At 31.5% G+C, this 10,948-nt stretch overlaps 1 non-coding gene across 1 annotated transcript; it reads right to left on the bottom strand.

Moving 5' to 3' along the window:
• Window positions 1-1,078: 1,078 nt before the first annotated feature.
• On the bottom strand, window positions 1,079-1,150 carry TRNAH-GUG (transfer RNA histidin (anticodon GUG)). Its single transcript has one exon. It is a non-coding gene; the product is annotated as a tRNA-His (tRNA).
• Between the last annotated feature and the right edge of the window lie 9,798 nt (window positions 1,151-10,948).

The following is a 10,948-nucleotide window of genomic DNA, read 5'->3' as shown; positions in this document are numbered from 1 at the left end:
GCTATGTAATTGTTATAGAGACTTTGGTACAGCCAAAACAAAAAGCGTTGATGCTCTTAAAGCGAAATGCTTGGAGATAGGTTACACAGTCATGCTCAGGGATGCACAAATTGTTGCCTCAAATTTTGGGATGTCTGTGCGTTCCATGTCTCTAGAAAACAAAGAAGAGAACTCTATTCAACAATCACCCGTGGATGTGGATGTGGATATGGATATGGTTGGGGCCAATCAGGATTCTCAGCATTTTCTAGAAGAAAATGAGGAAACAAATAATATGCATGTTTTCTAGTGATTTAGGTTGTTATGTAATACAAAACAGGAAACAAATAATATGCATGTTTTCTAGTGATTTATACAAAACAGATCTAACGTTTTTCATAGGATTTATACAAATTAAAGAAGTGAATCCTCTGCTAGTGACAATATTGCTTGTTTGAAAGACATGCTTTCCAAAATTTTGGAAAGTTTTTTGATGGTTGACTGTTGGATAGTCACATTTTTTTGGTGTTATTAGGCTGATTAGTAAGGCTGCATCACTTTTCTAATGCAAAATATAACCTTTTCTGTGAATCAGAAAAGGAAAGAAAAGGAATTTGTTGAGGCTAAAATAAGGGAAATTAAAAATGAGTGTAAAATCCAGAGTGTTTTTGAACTTCAAGCACATAAATGCCGTTGAACTACACTCCAGACTTACACTGATAATAGAGATTTTGTCCATGGTTGCTCTAATCTATGAGAGAGGATTTTACAGTCCTGCAGATATTGGTTAAACACAGTATAACAAAGATCAGCAGAATTAGAATTAGATGTGTCTCGACTAATAGAACATCAGTGAAAAAAGAACCAGCTTGTTACAGAGGAAGAGAGAAGCTGCGTTCTTCAGCTCTAATAGTTTACACAAGCCATAGCCAGGTGTTGCTTATCATATTTTTCATGATCCTATTGTTAGATAAAATAGGTTCATTGTTTTACCACTAGCTCCATTTCAATCCAGAAATAGGACTGCATCAAAAGCAATTATTAAACAATTACCATTTCTGTCAACTAAGAATATACAAGAATAATTAAACAGTAAAACTGTGGCTGCTGGGATTCGAGCCCAGGTCTCCACGGCCACAACGTGGAATTCTCACCACTAAACTACAGCCACCCGTGATATAATCTTCCGTTGGCATTAGTCATATATGGCGTGACTGGTAGAGTATAATGTTCTTAATCTTGTGATGTGCTCGTGGGTTCCAGCCCCTGGTGGGCGTCGATGTTTCTTCTGGATAAGGGACAGTTGGCGTTTTGGCGGCTGACAACTCTCTGCTCCTAAATGTGACCATTGTTTACCTGAAGCAGGAAATTGTGCATGACTACACTCGTATAAAACTCAGCAACGAGCGTATTCCATTGATTATTGTACTGAGATGTACCTGTAAAGAAAAGCAAAACAACATAGTTTAGTCTAAACATACAACATAGTTTGGTTTATTTTGGCACCGATTCCTCATACAGAAGATTCTGATCATCTCCTCTTTTTTTCTCTGCATCATGTTTGCTGACTGATGTCTGTATTTTTCCCATTGAATGTCATAGTTTTTGATGAGGCTACATCTGAGAAGGCCTTCCTTCTTTTCTCACTGTGGATGTTTCTACTTATCGCCTCAGGGCCGCATTGGGACCATGCTTCGTTCTGCCTTCGGGTTGTTATCCGGTCCATGCTTCAAATCTCGTATATGGCATCTCGCCCATTTGTAACTTGACGTATCAACATCAATATATTTTGATTTTTCTTCTGAAAAAAAAAAAATATATATATATATATATATATTTTTTAAGTACATTTTCTAATTGTTTTTGTTTAAAATCTAGGTAAAAATTTAGAGTATTTGTTGAAATTGTAGATATTAGAAATTGCATAATCTATAATTTATAAGCAGTGTAGGTTTTTTAGAGTGCTGAATCTATTTATTGATACATTTATAAATCTAATTTTATTAAAAGAAATTACCAAAACATTTTGTAACAAGATTGCAATTTTACCAAAAATTATGTAACAAGATCTTTGTCATAATGTCTTGAAAAAAGTGCAAATCATAAAATATTTAGACTTTTCAAACAAAACTGAAGAAAAGTGTCAATCTCATGTATTCAATTTGCTCACTTTAAAAGGCCCAATGATTGCATAGGATCACTTATTCACCCTTAACACTCACTATGCCTATTAGGAGGTTGAAAAAGAATAAAGACCTTCATTGAAATAGGTAACCTTGAAGGGTACTTTGAGGAGAGGCAGTGTCAAATCTATGATAAGCAACCAGAACTAAAGTGCTAGGTGAGGTGATTAATCGTTTCAAGGAGGCATTTAGGTACCTCAACAAGAAAATGATGTTTTGCAAAGCTCATAGGAACTTAGAAGTTGTTGGGAAAAGTGGTGCAATGGCATGACTTTGAACTAAAGGAGCTTTTTAGCCAATGCAAGTATAAGATTCTAAAACTAGTATGCAAGTATTGGTTCAGCTCAAACTTTTAGCCTACCCTCCTATCACAATTATGAGAGTATAGACCAAAGTCATACCAAGAAGCATTCAATAGAGTATAGACCAAAGTCATACCAAGAAGCATTTAACAGAGTATAGACCAAAGTCATAGCAAGAAGCATTCAAGATAACCATCGAGTTGGAGGATGAAATGGAGCCAAATGCTTAAAATAAAGAGCATAATAGAAAAGATTGGGCTTGCAAAAAGATCAATGAATTCAAGAAACATTAGTTGAAACATGTCAAAGAGCGAAAGCAACCTGATGGCAATATTAAGACCAAAAAGAAAGAAAATAACCCAAGGAATTTGAACAAAAATATTTTTTTCTCACATACTTAATATGGATAAGTGCTCTTGAAACCAATGTAAGTTTTAATTGTAGAATCAAGGTTGTTTTTAAATTAAAAAAGGGCATTGAGGAAACAATCTACAAAGACCTTTTGTGTCCAAAACCAAGAAGTCAACTTGTTAGTGATAACCATGGTCGGAGGCTTTAAGTCATGCAAGTTTTTTCCCATAGTATATTTAAAAAATGACCTTCACCTTTGGATGTTGCATATGGACAACAAGGAGGAGTGAGGGAGGATCTCACAGGGAATGTGTGAAGGGTGGACAAAATTATTAAGAAAAATAGGAAAATTCATATGCAATTATAGGATACATTGAAGAATTCATAGGAAAAGTACAAGGCTAGACATGATCAACACATAATAAAGAAATTATTCAGAGTGGGAGACAAAGTATGGTTACAACTGAATAAGGATAAACTATAGGGTCCTAGTAAGAAAATTAAGGCTTTGCATTATGGCCCTTTCAAGATACTAGAAAAGGAGGGATATAATTCCTACCGACTAAATCTACCCCCATACATGCACATTTATTGAGTGGTGAATGTGAAAAATCTAAAACTTTATGAGTCATTCATGCTAGATTAGGAAGAGGAGCAAGTCTTACCTTTCATAGAGGAGTTAGGTCCATATGCTTAGGCAGAGTTGATAGAGGATACAATTTTGCAGAAGAGGTCCAAAATTAAAAGATAGGGGCAACATGACCTTTGGTAGATTGGGTTGAAAGGACAACTTCCAAGAAAGGTTAAATGTTGCTACAAGTATAAGGTAGAGGAAAAATTTCCTCTCCTCATTCATTGCAAACTTTTGGGGACCAAAACCCTCCAAAATGGGAGGTATGATTCAGATTGGATCATTCTATTGTTTTTCATCCATATTGTTGTTTTTAGGGTTGAAAAGTCAAAGAAATCATTTTAAAAGAGCAATTTTAATGGAAAGACCTAGTTTAAGGTTAGAAACATTTTGAAGTTGGTTTGAAGCCTTAAATGACATTTTTTGGGGGTAAAAATTTGTCTCTTAAGAAATGCACCCCTTGATGATATTCTACACTTGAAGGCCTTTCCAATTGTGCAAGAATCACTTGAATTGAAGTTAGGATGGAAAGGTTTTGCCTCTCAGAAGTTGACCTATCGTGTTTGACCACCATAATTCGAGAGGATGCCACATCAAACCCCATTGCTCATGGAAAAGGGGATAGTCACATGGGGATTATGAATAATATGAGAGAAGGGTCGAATTGTAACTCATGTTGAGGGTTGATTGGGTCAAATATAACCCCTAGTTAGCTATTGAGCTTTGACATAACTAGGTCACTAGGATGATAAGGGGTTCCATTCTATTTGTTTGCATTTTGTTCCATAGTAGAGTAGAGTGGTTGAGTGTGGAGAGAGAGAGAGAGAGAGAAATAGAGGGGGGTTGTGTTTTGTAGCAACCCATGGGACACGAATCTTAAGAAACACCATAGAGAGTCCATTCTCTTTGTATTTGCAACATTTCCATTCCAAATAAAAGAGAGCATAACAACCTCACCTTCCAGCTAAATTTTCCCCAGAAAGGGATTCCTAGAGCATATTTGGTATTTATTGTGGTTTGCTTGTATTTGTATTTCATTGTTCTCTATTTTCTACATTTATCTATTACAAGCATAAGTATAAGATTAATAATTAATAAATCTAGAAATCTAAGGAAAATTATTGCTCATAGCATAGATTTCATATTTTAGATTTTTTTTATCAGATCTATTATGAAAGACTTTCCAATGGAATCCATGATAGTTACAGATAACTCATGCCCCTATAATGCTCAACCACATTGCCTTTGATACCATGATTATGCTTTATGCTCCTACAAAAATGAAGATAAAGGACTTTTAAGAAAAAAAGTGGGGTCCTTAGATAGGTTTAGGGTTTGCAATTTTTGTTTGATTATTATGAAGATCTAAAGATGGATAAGGCATATAAGACTTGGAACAAAAATCTCTCCAATAATAATGGATCATGGTCAGATGCCACCCCCATATATTACCCTAGTTGCCATGGCTAGGGCTCTAGTAGTAAGAGCTTCATGTTTACTTTCATCTAGATTATATAGAGTTACCTATGATAGTTTGAATCTGGATCTTGCTTTAGTCTTAGCCTCGCTACCACATGGATGACCATGGGGAAATCATGGTGGTGAAAAGACTCGAGAGAAGGGAAAAATAAATAAAAACTAGCATACTTTTTTCTCCCTTTTCACTACTTTAAGTGTCATAGACTTTAGCTCAATTTAGTGTTTTGGACTTTCCGATTTCCATACTTCAATTAAATTATAAATTTATAATTTATATAGATAGGACATTTTTTGAACATAACTCTTCGGTCATATTGATAGTGGTTAATAGCCTATTTCATTCCATAAATCACTACTCTACTCCCAATGATATGTATAGATGGTTAATGCATATTTTAACTTATAGATGGTTAATGCTTAGCCTCCTCAGAGCAACATTAATAAACCAAGTTCCTTTCCGTTCCTTTCCTTGAAGGTTCTTGGAAAACTAGGCATCGTTGGAGATGAAGTTTGTTACAAAAACAAGTGGTTTCATGATTACCCAAAATTACAAATAGACTACTTATAAAAAAAAGCAAGAAATGCCATGTGTGCAAGGGTCATTAAATGCTAGCTAGTACTCTCTCCTTTCATCTTGCCAAGTGTTCACCGAATCCAATTATGTAAGCTACTATTAACGTGAAAAGAAAGAAAAAACCAAATGACATTTATCACTTCTAAACTACTAAATAATCTACTTATCATTTTCCATATGAAAATCTAATTTATAATAATTAATTATGTCCTTTACTTTCAACATTCCAATTTAACATGCTCACATATTGATAACTACATTTATTTATAATGTTAGGCGGCTTTAGCAGAGCTACACTCAATATTGTATAATCTAGGTTTCGTTTAACTACTTGCAAGTATTGCGACCATGCAACCTTGTTTTATGCAGAGTTTTTAAATTGGATAAACTCGATAAAATGGTATGATCAATTGAAAATTATATTATTTGATAGGTAGATTGTCCATCCATCACAATTTTATCGTCAAATATGAGCAAAAATTTCATTTTTTTTAAATTAAGGTTAATGTATTAATCCAGAAAACGTAAGTACATAGTTCTTTCCAGATTACTTCCTCTTCAATATACTATAGTTACTTCCTCTTCAATATACTATAGTTGGTGAAGCAGGATTGGACATTCTCCATTCAATCCCAAAACACAGTACCTATACCCAACTTTGCGCCATAACCAAGGCAAATTTCATCGACCCATTACAAAACAGATTATAAAATTGCCAAATATCAAAATTGACAACTTATTTTACAAATTTTTATTTCGTAGCCATAATTAAATTTTAAAAAATATTTATTATTTTTTAAATATCAAAATTGACAACTTATTTTACAAATTTTTATTTCGTAGCCATAATTAAATTTTAAAAAATATTTATTATTTTTTTTAAATTATCCTATATTGACCATTTTGAAAACTGCATATCAAGTGCATTAAATTTAATTTATATATATATATATAATAAAATGATTATGTTCTTTTATAATAAAAATGTAACAAATAATTAAGGAAAAAATTAACTGAATAATTGCACTAACTATACAACATAGAATTTACTTTTATTTTTTTTTTAAATTATGAAATATATCTATATATATATATATATCTATATATATATATATATATATTTCATATCATATCATAGAAATAAATAACTAAATTTAGAAGAATATGTATTTTACTTAACAACATTAGAATTAAAAATATAAGTATTATAAAATTAAGTAGTCTTATAAAATGATTATGTTAATTAATAATAATAAAATTAACCATTAATTAGAAAAAAATTTAACTTATTTTAATTGGAATATATATATATATGATTTGATGGAAAATTTATAAATATTAATAATATAAAACCAAGAAAATGTTGTTTCGTTATTTTTGTTATTTAGTTTTTCTAAATAATAAATGAATAGTTATAATATTTTTATAATATATGATTTATAAAATATGATAATATAAATGAATAGCTTTAAGGGTTAGCTCAATGGGTCGAGTTCTTGTTGTTAAGTGTCTTGTTGATCGGGAGGTCATAGGGTCAATTTTCCTCGACACCCTTGGGGTTAGGCCCCTAGCCTTGCCAATCAGGAGGTCACAAAGTCAATTCTCCTCGATGCCCTTGAGGTTAGGCCTCGAGCCTCGTCGATCGGGAGGTCATAGGGTCAACTCTCCTTGACCCCCTTGGGGATAGGCCCCGAGCCTTGCTAATCAGGAGGTCTTCTCCTCGATGCCCTATTTTCCTCGATTGATTCCCTTCCAGGTTGATTTGCCCAATTTTCCTATGTGAAAAAAAAATAATATAAATAAATATTAATATTATTAACAATAAAATAATTCAAACAAATAAATATAATAAAATTTATAATTTATAAATTTAAATTAATTATTTAGCTATTATTTTTATAATAAAATAATTTAGAAATGAAATTATATATATATGGATTTTAGAATTTTAATTTAATTATCAATAATTATTAAGTAGATGGTAGAGATTTAATTTCCATAGAATTTTAAATTATTCTTAATAATAACTAGAATCAAAGATTGAGTTTATCTTAAAAGTAGGTATGTTAAATTGATTAATTAAAAAAAATGTAATATGAACAAGTGCCATATGAAATGAGTTATGGCGTTTTGGGCATGTGTTATTAATAAGCCATTGCATTAGCCCATGATATTGTAACAAAACCTATTTATAAGTTAAAAATCTTCATGATAAAATGAGATAAATCTATATGATAAAGAATTTTGTTTTATATATATACAACTCATATATTATTGCTTTTATAATTAATAATAATAACAATTTAAAATAAAGTTATTTAAAAAAAAAATTAACAATATAAAATATATCATAAAATAGAGATTTTAATATTTATTATTTACTTATCAATATTTATCTACCATTTACTTTATATAACTATACTAGTTAATAATATTAACTCTAATAAAATAAATGATACTTTAATAATTGGATACACTTTTTATTGGAGTTGTCTTTAGTGCGATTTTTTGGAAGCTTTTACGATAATTTTTCTGGTCTAATTTCTCTAAATTCCGGCACGAATTTATTGAAATCACAAACTTGATGAGTAACACTGTGCAATCGAAGTGCCCTAAGGATTTTCTAGAGGTGCTGAATTCATATATACAGTTAAATAAATAACACAAATCAAAATCACCTCAAATTTTTCTAGCAAATTTTGACACGGGAAAATCCAAAAAATTATACTAAAAACAACTCCCATTTTATTCCCATCGAGTAAAAACAACTTGCTTTTTATTCCCCTCTTATCCGTTCAATTCATATCGCCCTATAACCTATTGGGATAGTGCTAAGGAACCTTTATAATAATAACCTATTGTGATAGTGCTAAGGAACCTTTATAATAATATTAATAAATGCATATATCTACTATTTATCATCGTACTTAGACTTTCAAATTGTAATTTTGAAATATTAAAATAATTATTTTAATGTATATTTATTAATTTAAAATTATTTTTACCATATTCCAAAAAAATAAATTAATTAATATATATATATATATATATATATATATATATATTTTAAATTTAAATATCATAAAATATTATTAAAAGTAGTGTAGCATCGCTTTTAAATTTCTCAATATGTTTAAAAATAAAAATTTAGATATTTAATTATTAAAAAATTATGTTGAAAATATTTAGGTAATTTAATAAGATAGTTGAGCTTTTAGGGGTACAGCGTGTTAGCTAGTGAACGTGCTACTAAAGTGTTTGTGTTGTTGTGCAAGTCACAGGTTCAAACCTCGACTTACTTGTGTGTCGTGCTTGGGGTCGGGTCATGTGGTTGCACCCAAAAACACAGTGATTAGAGATCAACCTCATATGAGTATTAACAAGGTAGTTAGAAAGTAAGTTTTGTATTTTCTTAATAAAATTCAAACCCTCCATGAAACTTTGACTTATAATTTTAAGTGTGTCCTAAAATAGAGGGCCACTTTGAATGAATATATATTAGTTTATAATTTTGTTATTAATTATAACTTAAGTGTTAAAAAAAAAATCAATCTTTATAAATATATAAAACTTTACAATACCTTAAGGAGTTAATTATATAAAAATAAATAAAAAATAAAAAATATTTAACTTAAATATTAAAAATAATCATTTAATTTAAATTTGTAATTATTTTTTAAATAATTTGTAATACCACTTCTTGAAATGTAAACATTTTCATTTATTTTTACTAAAATGAGTTGGGAGATTGTGAGCTATATAGAAGATCTAGTATGAATAGGTGATAAACATAAATGTTTATTTGTATTCTGAATTTCATTAATAAAATTAGTTATGGTCAACTATGGAAATTACAGAGGAAAATATGCTAAATGAGAGTTTCACTTACCAGACAGTTAGAGGACAATTATTACTCCCCCTAGAGATAAATTATCTCGGTTAAGGAAAAGGGAGCCAAGAGGGTGCGAGGAAAAATCTTGAGTGAAGCTTGGTTGAGAAGGCCCAAGGGAGGAAATTGAAAATTTGACACCACAGGCAAGATGTATGTTATTGAGGGAAGACAGGCAGATGGTGCCAATAAAGGAATTCTTGAGCTGGTTGGCCAATGAAGTTCCTAATTAGACCTGTGAGGTCTATGAAATCCTAGACAGGACCTGGTGTGGTCACAAGCCCTAGGTAGACCTGATTTGATCCCTATCAAGGGGTTTGGTAGAGGCTACCTATACTCGTTGGTTGTGTGGATCAGTGTTCCTCCATGTGATTTTCATGGTAACCTAAATTAAATTACAGATAAGTGTCATATGTATGAATTATATGAATTACAGATAAGTATCATATGTATGTTTATATTATGGTTTATTTCCAGATACAATTTGTTTCTATAGATTGTTGTGGTATAATTTTATTTATATGTGTACATGATAAAGGTTTGTTGTAAGTTAATGCCTAATAGGACTAAGAGAATATAAATATATTAGGTTAAGTTAGATTAGTTTGTGGGCCAAGTTGGGTGAGAACTAGCAACCTAGAGACAGTTCTAAACTCAAGAGAAGGGACTACAGTTCTAAACTCAAGAGAAGGGACTAGAGAGGGTAGGCAGGCCTGTTTCCAAACCCGCACATGTTACTCCAGACCAAATTACAATTATAAAAGTAGATATATTCTAAAGTTGAGTCTTTTTTCCCATGGAAAAAAGTCGTAATTTCTATTGATATAAAGAAATTACATTTTGTAGATGCCAAGTGCATATTCATGAGTTCACAATCTATAGATCGTAAGGATTGTCTGTAATATCTCCATGCAGGGAGTCCACAAAGTCTGTACTAGTTGTAACTGAAAAAGTAGATCAAAAATTAAGTCCTGCTCTACGCAGAGAGCAACAAAAAAAATTGTACGTTACCAAAAAAAAGAGAGTTGTTACTCATGTCCAAGTAGTGGATATATATACATGATAATACAAAAGCTGTTCTGTTTATATGTGGGCCTTATAGCCCATTTTCTATAGGATCATCAAAAGGTCTATGATAATGCTGGTAGAAAGTTCCGTCTATCTCCTCCTGTATCAACCAGTCATTTCCTTGTCTGTGCGCTGCCTCTTTGGATAGTTGATCTGCTTCTGTGTTTTGTTCCCTGTAAATGTGTCGACAGACAAAGGAGTCAAATGATGTAATCAGTCTTTTAGCTTCATCTAATATATGCCTCAATGAAAATGCATAGCAATGTGATGCATCATTCAGCCAGTTGCAAACGATTTTAGAATCTCCATAAAGTTGCAGGTGTCTGCACTGTTTTTGTAATGCAAAGTGAATAATATGTTTTGCTGTGCACAGTTCAACAAAGTTATTGGTGCCTCTGCCTAAGTTAATTTGGATCTTGTAGCAGTGCGTTTCATTGAGGTAAAGGATGGCTCCACCCCCACAGCCTGCTTCCTGAGCAGAGCCATCAAAAT

This window comes from Pinus tabuliformis, chromosome X, assembly GCF_031772625.1.
Source record: "Pinus tabuliformis cultivar Carrire ecotype Pingquan chromosome X, CPIR1, whole genome shotgun sequence".
NCBI lineage: Eukaryota > Viridiplantae > Streptophyta > Pinopsida > Pinales > Pinaceae > Pinus > Pinus tabuliformis.
This window is presented reverse-complemented; position numbering and strand designations above follow the sequence as displayed.